Source organism: Mastomys coucha, unplaced genomic scaffold (genome assembly GCF_008632895.1).
Source record: "Mastomys coucha isolate ucsf_1 unplaced genomic scaffold, UCSF_Mcou_1 pScaffold13, whole genome shotgun sequence".
Taxonomy (NCBI): domain Eukaryota; kingdom Metazoa; phylum Chordata; class Mammalia; order Rodentia; family Muridae; genus Mastomys; species Mastomys coucha.
The window spans coordinates 55,147,749-55,163,593 of NW_022196895.1; the positions used below are offsets into that span (position 1 = coordinate 55,147,749).

The window sequence follows — 15,845 nt, forward strand, 5'->3', positions numbered from 1 at the left end:
GTTTTGAATGTGTTTAGAATGTGTTCTCCTGCTGAAGCTCAGGATTGTGCAGTGGCAAAGCAACTACTGCTGCCACTGTGCATCACCTTTACGTAGTTTAGAAGTTTCTAGACCATTAGTACAATCTGCTACTTTGCTTGTAAGCAGACCTAAAGCTTAAAAATGGCCCTCATTGAACATCTAATTCAGAGGTCCTCAAACTGTGGGGCATGACCCCATTTGGAGTTGAATGATCCTTTCACAGGGTTTGCATAAAAACATAGGAAAACACAGAGATCTACATTATGATTCCTAACAGTAGTTTAATTACAGTTATGAAGAAACAATAAGACAATATTATGGGTGTGAGGGGGTCACCAAAACATGAGGAAACTGTATTAAAAGATCTCGGCACTAGGAGGGTTGAGGACCACTGCTCTAAATGCTTTCTTTGTATGAGTAATTGCTACATGGGCATTAGTATGTGAAATGCCTCTGTGGAACTTCTAGCCTCAGGAAGAAGCCTCCATGTCATCGCCATGTCTCTGTACTGCGATCTCATCATCTCTATCACTGGCTTGCGCTTCACAGAGGCTGGCTTGCAATTCACGCATTTGAATTTAAATGGATTCTCTCAGGCTTGAGAAGTCTTTGACTATATCAGTGATTCCTTTTTTTTTTCTTTTAAATATTAAGCTTATTTGTGTGTGTGTGTGTGTGTGTGTGTGTGCATGCATGCACTCCAGTGTGCACACATCATGAATGCGCATGGATGCATGTGGTTCCAGAGTGCTGCAGAAGAACTTGCAGGAGTGAGTTCTCTCGTTCTACCACATGGGTCAGGAAGGTTGCACTGAAGTCATTAGACTTAGTGGATCTGCCTTTACCCACTCTAATCCCCATAAATGGTTTCTTCATAAGAAACATTTCAGAAAAAACAAACAAACAAACGGATATTAGCACTCTCTCTTTCTCTCTCTCTCTCTCTCTCTCTCTCTCTCTCTCTCTCACACACACACACACACACACACACATACACACATTTAGTTCCTTAGCCAATAAGATGCTACTTATGTTTCCAGATGTAGGAGTGGGGTTGGAAACGAGAGAGGAGTTGAAGAAGAGGGGAAGGAAGGAGAGGGTGGGGAAAGGACTATTTCTTTGACACTATGTACAAATATGTGCAAGGTTGTCTTGATGCTTCCTGTATCCTTGAGTCCAGGCATGCAGATATAGCTGCTTCCAAAAGAAGGTCCCTATGTCTATTTTGCACAAAATCTCCATTTGTCAAGCCTTCTTGGAAAAATATGTCCGTCTGGTCTATTTGGGGGTTGGCCATGGTTATTAGTGATGCCATTAATAGCCTTTGTAAATCTCAGGGGTGGGACTACATCTTTAGAGTGATTTCCCAACTTTAGTGAATATGAGTCAGCTTTTGGAAACTTGTTGAAATACGGATTCATAGTCAGTGCTTCCCAATGCTATTGAGCTACCCTTTGAACAGCCAGGTCCTGACACTCAGAGGTACCCTCAGCATACAGTACAGGCTGCATAAATAAATCGTGTCTAGATGGATAAGTGGACATGGATGAAGCCATATTTCATATGTAGTAGAGAACTGGAGATGCATTTGTCTATCTTATTTAGAGAAAAGATGCCCAATGAAGACAGAATGATGGAAGAGAGTAGCAAACAACTTTACATAGGTAAACAGTTTTGACAGTTTAGAGCCAGACAAATAAATCCGTTAGAGGGGTTCTCTTTGCTTTCTTCCAGAGCTTCCTGAAGCTCAAGTTAAAAATAAAATATAATGAAATAAAAAAAATAATCATAGCCTCCACTGTACATGGATACCAGCGAGACATCACTAGTTAAATAACTACCTCCGGAAGTTTGTGAACCCTGAAGTTTATGCTGACTTTGAAGAATTTGGGCAGTCATTTTTTTTTTTTTTTTATTTTTGATACAATCTAAAACCATTTTAACAGGTTGTTTTCTCCAGAGAAATGACAGAAAGTACATACTGTGTCTGCGGTGATGGACAAGGGCTGAGGTAAACAGGGTTATTGATTGAGCCATGGATGTCTCCAGACTCCTTATCTCCTGTTAGAATTGGAGAAAGTGATGCAGCTGAGACGGATGAGGCCGGGAACAAAGGAACCTGCTGTGAGAAATTCATCATTAAGTAAAGAGCAGGATTTTAGCTCCTGTGGTTTTCCTCTGGCAGATCACTGGCAGTTCTCCTAGGGCTTGGGGGCAGACCTGTTCAACTATAAAGCCAGCCTTGATCTTCCGGAGGACTTAGTTTGGGGAGAGAGACTCTGCATCTGAGGGGATGTAATCAAATGAGCTGACTCACCCCAAAACACACACATACACCCATACACACACACACACACACAATCACACACACACACACATGTGCATGCGCACGCACACACACGCACACACGCACATGCACACGCACACATATATGCACGCACATGCACACACTCACACACACATATACACACACTCACACGCACATACACGCTCACGCACGTGCAGGCACACGCGTGCGCACACGCGCACACACGCGCGCGCGCGCGCGCACACACATGCACGTGCACACGCACACACACACACGCACACGCACACGCACAAACTCACACACACACACGCGACAGGCTGTTTGCAGCAGACATGTGTAGTCTCCAATTTACTTTTCTTGCTGCTGTTTTGCCCTCTCTCTATGATTATTGCACTGTACAGGATCCTTGGAGTTGAGTTTACCCTTCACATATTTTAAGACGCTATTAGGACAAGGCAAAGGGTTAATATAACGTGTCAAATCTGTGAATGCGAATAGTTCTTTCTTTACTTCTTAATGACCAGCATGCTTAGGTTTTCTCATGAAACCTTTCTAGGAAAAATAAAAAATAAAGGTGCATCTTTGTCCCATAGCAGCCTTCGGCAAGTAGCACAGAGGAAGCACTAAGCTTTTTAGGATCATCTTGAAGCAAGTATTTGTGTCTGATTTCAAAGACAGGCATTGAGACAGCCCTCCAGTAGCAGGCAGACTACACCCACTGTTGGCTTCAGACTGAGAGGATGGCCATGTGTAAGTCACTTCTAGAACGGAAGAGCATTGCTTCCTCTGGACAAACTGATGTACGTTTTGGACTCTTTAAAATGTTCAAAAAAAAAAAAATAAAGAAAATTTATCTCCTGTCAAGAAAGTTGTTCTCTTTTAGGTCATTTATAAATAATGGCTGTGTGGTAGGCTGAGGAAGAAAATTAATTTGGAATCCATCCAACTGGCTGGGGCTTTACTTTCGTTTTTCTTTTTTTAATTGCTAGGTGCGACCTCTACCCTTTAAAGTGCAAGAAAAATGTGTCATTAAACAGCTAATGGAATAGGAGGGATGCTCAGTAGTGAAGAACACTGGTTACCCTTTCACAGGATCTGTTTGATTCCAGCACCCATGTGACAGTTCACAACTGCTTATAACTCCAGCTCCAGGGAAATCTAAAGCCCTTTTCTGGCATTCAGAGGTAGCAAACATGTATGTGGTACAAAGATATATATGCATATAGAAAGGCCCATACTCCTAAAATAATAATAGTAATAATTTATTTGAAGAAAAACCTTAAAAGTAGAATCATTAAATAGTTTTAAAATGACATTAATTGTATATGGCTGCTGCTATGCTAACAGTACAATTATCAAAAGTTGAAAGCATTTTCTTTATAATCCCAAGAAAGGACAGTGTGTATGATGCTAAATTCATTGTTTTCAATTTCGTTTAAAAAAAAAAAAAAGCTGGGTGTTTCAAATAAAGCTGATGGGATACATGAGCTTCTGATTGTATTTTTCCATGTACAGACTCAGTCATGTGTGAGGCACAGATGCCTACAATCGGTAGTACTCTGAATTATTTCTGTAATCGAAAGCAATTACTAACATAAAGAAGAGGACAGCTGAGAGAAGTGGGGTAAAAAGCGGAGTCTGGTGTATACACGATACAGAAAAGTCACATGATAAAGCTGAGGGAGTTATCCTCTGGCTGGCACTTAAGAGATGCCGTCAGACATACCTTGTTGGTAAGGTCGTCTTTGAACCAAAATGGCTTTGCATTCGCTAAGCCAGCCTTGTCATATGAGGCGTTCTTTGTTTCAGTGTTGTCCTTTGTTTACCCCTAAGTCTTGGTGGAAATGCTTCCTTTGAGGATAAAGCAATCGTGGACATCCTCATAACCTATGTGAGAAATACCATAAGTGCTTTCTGCATCTCGAAATTGTGTCCAAGTTTCAACATTTCTTTCTTCAAAAATGACCCTCTTTGAGCCTGGCTGCATGTCACTCTCCTTCCTTTTTTCTTTTTTATTTTATTAGATATTTTCTCTATTTACATGTCATATTTCCCAGTTTCCCCTCCAAAACAACAACAACAACAACAACAACAAAAAACCCCTGTTCCCTCCCCCCTCCCTCTGCTTGCCACCCCACCCTCTCCCGCTTACTGGCCCCGGCATTCCTCTACACTGGGGCACAGAAGGAATGGATACAGAAATTGTGGTACATCTACACAATGGAGTACTACCCAGCTATTAAAAACAATCAATTTATGAAATTCTTAGGGAAATGGGTAGATCTGGAGAATATCATCCTGAGTGAGGTAACCCAATCACAAAAGAACACACATGGTATGCACTCTCTGATAAATGGTTATTAGCCCAGAAGTTCGGAATTCACAAAGTAAAATCCACAAAACACAAGAAGCTCAAGAAGAAGAAAGACCAAAATGTGGACACTTCATTCCTTCTTAAAAGGGAGAACAAAATAGCCACTCTCCTTATTCTTAAGGCACCTTTGGCCTCTTGCTTTCGATGCCGGTAAAAGTTCCACACAGCACACACTTTTTTCGAAAGACAAATGTGCTGGGCGTCAGTTGCTTCTCCCTTCACATTCGTTCCCAAAGAACAAAAGATAGTTAAGATTTTGGAAAGTAAATGCTCAGCTAGAAATAAACATTTCACCTGGGACGCTATGATGGACCTAAATTAACATTGAATTAGTGTCAAAATATGGAGCTCGAAAGTGAGCACCTCGTTCCAGTTGTGAGCCCAAAGCTTTCCACCACTGTAAAGGTATCTTGGAAAGGGGCTTGTTAGATTTCAATCTTTTGGGTCACTGGTTGGGAATCCCCAAACCATAGGAGGCAAACACTCTTGTGCTCCTGGACAGAGGCTCCAGCAGGGAGGTGACTCTAGTGACCTTGGACAGATGGAAAGCTTCACTTTTATGTTTAAGGAAACTAGTTTTTATGATTGTCCAAAGAGGTAACAGTCTGGCCATTGCCTCTTCTACTTCATAGCTAATGAAATGGGCACAAGCATTCAGGGATTTTCACTTAAATACAAGTTCCCAACTTTTGTGTTTCCCTTCACAAATTTTATTTGGGAACAAATCTGATATTGTTATAATACCTTGAATTTAGATTTTGTGAAGCCTTTTTATATAGTTGGGGTTTGTCTTTTTGTTTGTTTTTGTCTTTTGGCAAATGCTAGTCTAATTAATAATGACATTTTGAGGTTGCTGAGAACAGATTTCATATCACGAGTCTAGTATGGCTGTCTCATCAACACTGAGTTCTTTCTTAACATTCTGTGGATATTTGATGAATATGTGTGCATTGATTTCCTGTTGAGTAGCCCCTGCTGGGCTCATTAACCTTACCTGAAGAAGAAAGGTCAGCTGTTGTTGGCTTCACACACTGAGGAAAGCCAGGTGGGTATCAAGCAGCAGCAGATCACTTTGCTACCCCACCTCTGGGTCCTTGTGTATCGTGTTGGGCTTGTGTTTATTATAGTCATTAGGATGCTAGCACAGAGCCAAGAAAAGCATAATTATACAGATAGGATTAGTCGGTACTTTCTGGGTAAGTTCTGCCCATACTTTTTTTTTCCATAATGATAAGATCAGCTTGTCATTTTGTTGTGCAAGAGAAAGCAAAACCAGGAATTGGAGGTTATAAACTCTGTGTACAAAGTAAGGATTTCACATTCATCCCACAAATGAAGGATTTCATGGTTTTATGCTCTGGCAGGAAACAACTCTGGTGGCCAAAAAGCATTCTGCTTTATTTTCAGCTTTTTGATCCTATAATTTGGTAATAGCAGGACTATATAATCATGCAAACATTGAGAATAAAAAGAGTAATTTTATTATTCAAGAAGAGATTGTAGGACCAGGTTGGTTTATATTCACTTTAAGAGTTCACTCCACATGTAGCTAGCCATGATGACTTTTAGGAAGGACCTTGCCATGGTACTAAAGTACAGAGAGTATGGCTATGCAGCCATCTTTCAAAAAGTCATGAAAAATGGTGGGAATTCCATGAAAGGCAGTGACTTGCTTTTTTTTTTTTTTTTTTTTTGATGTATGAATGCTGTAAGAGAGTGTAACTGAACCAAGCAGTAACTTTGTGTTCTGAGTTTACATTTTCAACTTATACATTTGACAAAGGGCTGCAGGCACTGAAGCTAGCACAGTGCTTAAGAGAATCATCTGCAGTTCTTCCAGAGGACCTCAGTTCGGTTCCCAGCACTCATGTCAGGCAGCTCACAACTTCTAACTCTAGCTCCAGGGTATTAGATACCTTCTTGTGGATTCTGTGGGTACCTAAATTCACAGGCATGTAACATCCCCCCTACAAACACATAGTTAAAAAAATAAAAGAAATTTCCAACTCGATTCAATATAGTACACACTGTCTCCGTTTGGAAGCCCAAATTTAGAGATTTTCTTTCTCACTTTCTCAATTTTAATTTTCAGGTAATCATGCTAAAATTAATATTCCAAAAATTGAGCCTCTATTTTATATGCTATGCTGTGCCAGACATTTCCCAACATTATTTTTCATTATTAAGCAACCCTGAAGCTTGCAGTTATATGGCCATATTAAATATGAAGATAAAGCAAAGCAGAGATATTCATCTTTTGTCCAGTCTGTAAAGGTAGATTTGGGATCACATTCTCAGTTTGGACCTTCTGCTAAATCCCTACATGTCCTTAGTCAGCGATTCCTGAACATAGAACATAAATGCCTTCACTCATTTACCTCCTGACTGTAGGCATCTGTTATGATAGAGGAATAAAAGTACTTTACTTTGTTTTTCTTCTTATTAGACTATCATTAAGTCTAGAAAGACTTGGCAGTCACGAATTTTTGTGTATTCATGATATAAATCTTACCTACAGTGAAACAGCAGCATGTTATTTATTGACAACTTGAGAGTTAACTGTTTCAAGTGATCTATTTTTCTGTGATCATGGGCAAACAATGTTTTGTTCTGTTCTAAAGATTATCTCTGAGTGTGGGATGCTTTATTATGATTATGCAGTATTAGTGTTCTTGATTCTATAAATATATAAGCTTTAAATTACCCCAGCAGGACACAATTTCAACACATCTCCAACAAGGAAGTAGGTCTGTACTGAAATCATCACCTCTTCACTGACAATATGTAACTTAAGTTATTCAAAGATTGGGAGGAAATGTATATCAACTTTACAGAGATTTTAGTACAAAACAATGTTTTTAGTTAGAACCAAGAATTCTCTTCCTTTCCTAAAAGTGAATAAATACTGTGAAATGACAACAGCATGAATCACACAGAGAAAAGTTTCCTCCTCACAGATTCCAGTCTCAAAAAGATAACAAGATTCAATAAATACTTTCAATAGTCAAGCTATGGGAATAATGCAAATTCATCTTCACAGAGAAAAAAAAATTCTGTCATTGATGACAAGATTGGAAATTGAGGACACTAAACCACAGGAGGTCAGCTTGGAAGAAGATATTACCTGAGTTTCTTTCTATGTAAAATTTAAAATTCCCAACTTCATAAAGCCAAGAATGAAATTGGTGATTATCAGGGGCAAGGGCAAAGTGAAAAGATACAAGAGGGAAGGTCATGGTCAAAGTGTTGGAAGATTTCTCCAGTAAGGGGGATGCCCATGAAGTCTACTGTATACCATGATGATTGGAGATAACGCTGTGCTATGTACTTAATTTTTTCTGAGGATCAATCTTAGTTAAAATTTCTTACTGAGTACAAATGAAAAAAAGGCTTAGTAGAAAATTTTCAGTGACTATGAATATGCCTACAGCTTTGAAATTGGTGATATATTCATAAGTGCACATTAATTGTTCTCTTTCTTGTGCATTTATTATATATTCATATATATGAAGTAGAGCTTGTATATATAAAGTCTAATATACTACAAAACTTCTGACTTTTTGTCTCTTTCTAACACCTCTGTATAGAGAATATTGGTTAGTGTAGTTAGCTAATAAATTAGAGAAATTTTCACACACATTTGTCTGTCCTCTTCTAGGTATACATGTGAATTAGGAAGTTTGCCGTGCCAAGTTTCTTCAATATAATCAGCACCAATTTTATGAACAGGACAAATCATTTTGTTATTTTAGTGCAGAAATTCACTATCCTCTACATACATTTAACAGGAAGAGATCATGTACTAAATGTATGCCATTTATTAGCCCATGCAAAAGTAATGTTTAGCTGACTTGAAACTTGGTTTCATCAGGATCTCTGTCCATGGTGTGCATCTCATTGCACATGTGAAAGAGTCCCCAAAGTTTAGAAAAGCAACTATATCAGTAGGCTTTCTTACATGGTACAAATTAATTCTTAACACACAAGACTTTCTTGTCCTATTCATTATTTAACAGGCAACATAGAATACTAAGTATTTCTTATTTGGTTAAATTCATGAAAATAATAAAATGCTCAGTCCTTCATTTTATTTGAAAAATAGTAGTGTGAATGCACACAGTAATGTCAGAATTTCATAGTAAAATATGGCTTTAAATAACTAAATTTTCTTAGAAATAACAATGGACATTTTGTCAAAAGCTGTACCTTGCAATTGGCCCTTCCTCTTTCTAACAGACTCCAAGGGAGATTTATAGTGGCTCCAGTGTTGTTTCTTTTCTGTTGATATATATATGAAACCACATTTTGTAAGGTCTGCTGCCACAGGGACCTAATGGGAAAATGCACATAAAAGTCCTATAGGTATTACAAGCATTGTAAACATAAATCTCCCTAACATCTTCAAGGGATGTGGAGGGATCTTGGAGGGGTCTGGAGAGGGGAAAATGATCAAAAGACATTATATAAACACAAATAAACTTTGTATTATTGAAAATAATTTTTTGGGTAATGTTTTCCATCTGACTCTTAAGTAAAGCAAAACTGCCTTTCAATAGTAATGTCAGGATGCCAAGAATAGCCATTGCCACTGCCAAGCCAGCTTTGCAGGGAAGTAGAAACAGAGCAATCTAATTGTGTTAAATAACATCTCTTATGAATGTTAGTGTACCAGAGTTTAATACAGATTGAAGGTGCATACTCTCATTTGTATGACTTAACTTTTTAGTTCTTAGTTCTTCTGTACATATCCTTGACTTTTCTTCCCCACTGCTCCTTTTTCTCTCTCTCTTTACTCCCCTCTGTGTCTTCTCTAACATCAGACCTAAGCCTAAGTGAAACACGATGACTTCATCCTAGCTTATGTGTGTATGATTTTCATGCAGCACTTTCCCCAGAATTTCACATCAGATAATAATTATATGTATATTCTTCAGTCCATTGTATATATCTCAAATCATTCAATGTCTGCTCCCTAGCTTTTGGCTCTAAGATGACACCATTTTAATCTGTTCATTCTTTGTAGAATTAGACTTGGAGCAGCCCTTACCCCAGGCATATGCTTCTTTGGCACCAACTCTTCTCAGTCTTTGACAGTGCTCCACAAGGTTCCTAACTGTTCTAGTCTACTGTCAGCACTGCAACTTGCCAGTCATTGATGAGAGAAATCATATGCACATCATACTCTGTGCCATCCTGCATCAGCAATGCCAAGGCTATTGTTAAGCCCCCCTGAGGATCAGAAATTTCCTCTCCTGTATTGTCCTTAACTACATTCTTGAGTCTTTTACCCCTTCAAGTCTCTCAGTCTCCTTCCCACAGCTATCCATTGACTTATAAAACACACATCTCTAGGCCATTGCTGTAAGAAATGGTTTCCAATGAGAGTTACATCTCTATATCATATTCTTTTTCCCCTCTTCTAATCTCATAGAAAGGTTCTATTTTCCTCTTTCTGTCTGGTCTAGTTCTTCCTACCTTCAGTGCTCCTTGACTATTCTCCAGTGGTGCTTCCCAGGCCTTATTCTTCTATTTCTTCTTTAAACCACCACCTATTCTTTAAAGGTCATAAAGTATACTCAGTTGTTCAACCCTCTGCCACTCTTTCAACTCAGATTTCTTCAGGAGCTACCAAACCTACTGAGCTTAAGATTCCAATCTAGAAGATCTCCGCATGACTGTCTCCTTACAATCTTTTTCACTGTTGGATGCCATTAGCTAGGTCAAATTGGAAACTCTAGAATATTTCTGGAGCCTTCTGTTTCATTTCCTATACTCAGTGTCCCTAAGACATTATTGACTGGTGCACATTTCTATGCCCACACCATGAGTGCTTCTCACTGTGGCCTTTTAACCTATTTCTGATGTATCAACTCAGCTTTCCATACAATAGAAAGAATGTCTAAGAAACTGCAAATCACACCAGACATCTTCCATACTCAAAACTTGAAAAGATTTAACTTTTGCCTTAAAATCTATTTTCTCTCTCAAGCTGTAAATTTAAAAGGACAATATTCAAATTCATCATTTTGTTTAATCACAACAATATTATTAACGTCCCCATTCTATAGATAAGGAAATAAACCCGAAGCCACTTAGATAATACTGACTGAGCCCAGGTTGTATTCTATAATAGCCCTGGAGCCTATACTATATACTATACTAGCCTATAGTACAGCAAGTTGCTGTATTAAAAGGCTCTGAAGAACTGGGCCATTTCCCACCCAATCAATCTTACCACGTCCTCTAGAATATAAACTTCACAATGAAAGAGGCATTTGTCTGCTTTGTTCACCTCAGTTTCCTAGAACTTGGGATAATGTTCACTAAGGACTGGAGTTCAAGTTTAACTGAGGGCTTGGCATATGTTTATCCCTTTCCCTGGCTTTTAAATCCTGCTATTGAAATCACACCCTTCTCTTTATGGCTTTCTTAAGCTATTACCACTATTAGCCCTGCCCCCAAGTTCCTTGACAGCTCATTTAACACAAGTCCCACCTGACTTCTCTTATCTGATCACTGAGTTCTATTTTCCTCACAGCAATTCCCCCAATTAAACTTATTATTTACCAATTTACTCTCTTCCCTTTATCTTGTCCATAAGGGTACAAGAGCACAGACACATTTGCTGTTGCAAACATGTTTCCACAGCAAACATTTAAAACATTTGTTGACCGAAATAACTTTTCATGGCCAACTTTAAACACAGAGGCAGCTTCTGAAAAAGCAAGACAATTCTTGGTTTGTAATGAACTTGAAACATTTATTCATTTATTTAAAGGTCAATCCCATGCTAGGAACTGTGATGTTCATAGTGAAAATTAGACTTGGTCTTGAAGTATAGAGTTCAGGATACAAGAAGAAGTAATATTTCACGTCGGAAACAAATATTAATAATAGAATATGATGTATTAACCATCTACTGGTAAAAGAAGCTTCTCTAATGTGTGTTGAGAGATGCACTAATTTATGCTTATACTGATGTTATTCAGAATCTGTTTAATACTATGCAAATTTAACAGAATATTGGTAGTAGTTTTATCCATAGGGTCTATGACCTGTCTAGCCATAGGTTCTTATCTGCATGATAATATCAAGTATAGGTTTCGTCTTTTAAAATGGGACTTAAATTCAACTAGAAAATGGATGGTTATTCTCATGTCATGTATGCCACTAGTAAATTCATGGTCATATCTTTCCAGGCCAGACATTACTGCAGCTTACAAGGTTTCCAGGTAAATAACATTGATCATTGCTTTTCTCCTCTGGTTATATGCATAGTACCTCCCAGTACTATGAAGCATGCCAGTAGGGATGAAGAATTCAGATTAGAACCAGGTTTGCTTCTCAGTGTTCTGTAACTTATACATGTGGTATCTTCAACAAGAGGATCTTACCACAAATTTTGGAAGGTAATCAAGTATGACAAATAATAGCTTGTATATTGTTGTGGGAGGGGGGACCTCAGTAGCCAGAAACTCCAGAGGAGATAATCGTTCCTGGTGCTGGACATTTTTTGTTAGCCTGTGTTGTCACATTAAGAGTTCTTTATTTTTTTAATTTAAATTTTATTTAAGATTTTCAGAAATGAGTACTGTATTTACATAACTTTCACAAACACTCCTTTTCCTCTCCTTCAACTCCTCTCATGTCCCCTCAACCATGTCAAATTATCGGCCTTTCGTTATTGCTGCAGAGACATATGTATTCCACCCAGTCTATTTAGTATTACTGATATGTACATGTGCTAGTGTTGGTCAATATGGCCTAGATAACATATCAGAGGGCTCTCCCTAGAGAGAACTGATGTTCTCTTTCTCAGCAACACTGATTATCTGTCAGTCTCCTTGTGGAATTCCCCCTGTTCACCCTGTGTGGACTGGTGTTTTAATTATCCAGGTCTTATTTAGGCAACCATATGATTTCATGGATTAGCCTTCCCTATCATTTCTGCAGGCTATTAGCTCACCTCTGGAGTCCTACTACTTCTGTATTCTTAAACCAATATATTTTCTAACTGTTATATTATATAACTGGATTATATTGTAATCCAAAGATGTGTGGATCTTTCACCCCTCACCAAAGAAGCTTCTCTTTGAATCAGATGGAAACCAATTCAGAGATCCACAGATTTGTCAAAATGCAAACGTTAGCCAACTTTGAGCCACCAACCCCAGTTGGTATGTCTGCAGTGCAACTCTGATGCCTGGGACTCCAGTAGCATCAAAGAAGAGGTTCTAGAAAGATTATAAGAGACAGCGTACCAAGAAATCCACTTTAAGTAATTTTAACATTAGCAAACAAAGCATATAAAGCTACATTTTTTTTTTTATTTCAAAAACAAAAACAAATCCCTGTTCCCTTCCCCCTCCCCCTGCGCACCACTCCACTGTCTCCTGCTTACTGGCCCTGGCATTCTCCTACACTGGGGCATAGAACCTTCACAGGGCCAAGGGCCTCTCCTCCCATTGATGACTGACTTGGCCATCCTCTGCTATACATATGCTGGAGCCATTAGTCCCACCATGTGTACTCTTGGGTTGGTGGTTTAGTTCCTGAGAGCTCTAAGGATACTAGTTAGTTCATATTGTTGTTCATCCTAAGGGACTGTAAACCCCTTCAGCTCCTTGGGTCCTTTCTCTAGCTCCTTCATTGGGGACCCTGTGCTTAGTCCAATGGATGGCTGTGAGCCTTTAGTTCTGTATTAGCAGGGTACTGTCGAGATATATATATATATATATATATATATATATATATATATATATATATATATATATATATATTTCAAAATGCCTTTTAAGAAATGTATTAGCTTCCCATATCCCCCTTTCCTCACTGGCTTGTCTCCTTTCCTTTCCCCAGTAATACTCATTTCTGCCCTCAGGTCCACTACCCTGTCTTCTTTCTCCCTCCCTTAATGCCTCCTCCCTCTTTCTCATAACATCCTTCCTAGTTTCATGACCTATAAACACACAGACACACATATGTGCACATGACTTCTTTTAACTACATGCCCTCTTTTATAGTTGTGGTGAAATGAGTATAGAGTAGGGTGTGTGTGTGCACATGAGTGTGCACGCATGTGTCTATTTATATGGATGCATGTGTGCTTGCCTGTTTGTGTATATTCAGAGGCCCCAAATTAAGTCACTTGCCTTCCTTAATTACTCTCCATCCTTTAACTTCAGATAAGATTTTAGTGGCCAGTGAGCCTCCAAAGTGGAGATTCTCCTGTCTCCACATCTCCAGGGCTAGGAACAAACAACTGTACTGGTATAGGTCCTTGTGCTTATACAACAAATACTTGGTCTACTAAATCATGTTCCTACACACACACACACACACACACACACACACACACACACACCGCGATTTGCACTTTCACTTGTTGGATCTTGGTATTGATGGGCTGTTATTATTTTTTATGATATTGAAAACTGTTGATTTTCTGGAAATATAAGAGAGATATGTTTATAAGGTAAGAAGGCAGTGAATGCAGCATTTTATAACAGGGTGTCAGCATAGAAAATCATACAATAAAGATGCACTCTGATGTAGGTTATCTGTGAGGTGTGCACACCCTAACTGTGATCACTTTTGTTTCTCATTTCACTTAATCCTGAGACTAGATATTATTTTCTAGAAATTTCATAAAAACTGATAAATATTATTTTAGACATTAATATAACATGTCACATATGAACATTTGAATATCAACCATGTCATTTATATTACTTAATGTACTATTTATATCTGCCCAGTAATCTTTGGAAATGACTCCGTGAAATATGTTTGATATTATAGAAGAGGACAATGAGGCTTGACAAAACAATGCTGCTTTAGCAGAGTCAAAGGTCTGTAAATGCGGACTTCAATCTAAACCCATTTGTCTAAATCTATACAGAGAGTCCATCTGTGTATCTCTGTATCATTATTAAGCTAGTATGTGTGGCATTTGATTTTAATGTTTAAACAATTTTATTTTATTTATTTATACTCATAAATTTCATAAATTTAAAGGGGAACCTTATAAATTAAAGTACCTTTACAACATACATGTTTTAATAAAGCAGAAAATATAAGATACTTCCTGAGTCAATGGCAGGGAATAGTCAAGTACATCCTGACGTCAATCCTGTTGCGCTCACAGACTGTAGTGCCAGAATCTCATATGCTGTCTCCCTGCATTGTTCTCTTGAACAGGGATTTTATCCATTGATTGGAGAATGTAGTTCCACTTAAAAATTCAATTCCATGAAACCATTGGCTAACCTTTCAATCACTAATTAATAGGGACACCAATATATGAACTTAGTCAAGATGTTCTCATTGAATTTTACATTTTTCCCTCAAAATTGGAGTCCAACATTTATCTCCCATCAATTATTAACTTACAAAGAATTTTGATGGTTAGGATAACTACATTGTGTAATTTTCTTAAAGAGATAGCCAAATTGAACAATCATCTCTGCTTTTGTTTATTTATATTCCTTCACACTTCAATTTTGGTCCAACTGTCTTACCACATGCATATTGCTTTTCCAACACCAGACTCTGAACTCTTTCTTTTCACCTATTTATGAATGTTTTTAAACATATCTTTACATGTAGATACAGTGAACATAGACATTTGCATTTAAATATAGTTGTGCCTCATATATCATGTAAATACTAAAAAGTGTAAGTACTAGTTATGTATAATGTCTCCTTTTATGCTGTCATGAGAATGTGTACATATATATGTATGTATGTTATGTGTATGAATATTATGTATATCTTTAAATTTATTGCATTCTAACAAGTGCAGATGAATTGTGTTTTGTGGTGGTTTGTTTTGATTTGTTTTGTTTTGTTTTTGAGATAGTATATCTCTGTGTAGCTCTGGATTTCCCATGTAGAGCAGAATGGCCTTGAACTCACAGAGATCTTCCTGCCTCTGCCTTCCAAGTATTAGAATTAAAATGGGATCCACCACAATCAACACACTTGTATTTTAACATATCAGATTTTGACATTCAAATTTAGAAAATCATAAAACATCTTAACCATTTGTCTTAGTCAGGGTTTCTATTCCTGCACAAACATCATGACCAAGAAGCAAGTTGTGGAGGAAAGGGTTTGCTCAGCTTACACTTCAATGATGTT

At 38.0% G+C, this 15,845-nt stretch overlaps 1 protein-coding gene across 1 annotated transcript in view; it reads left to right on the top strand.

Moving 5' to 3' along the window:
- The window catches only part of Chsy3 (chondroitin sulfate synthase 3), a 239,981-nt gene that overhangs the window by 175,873 nt on the left and 48,263 nt on the right, over nt 1–15,845 (top strand). The gene's annotated exons all lie outside the window — the stretch shown is intronic.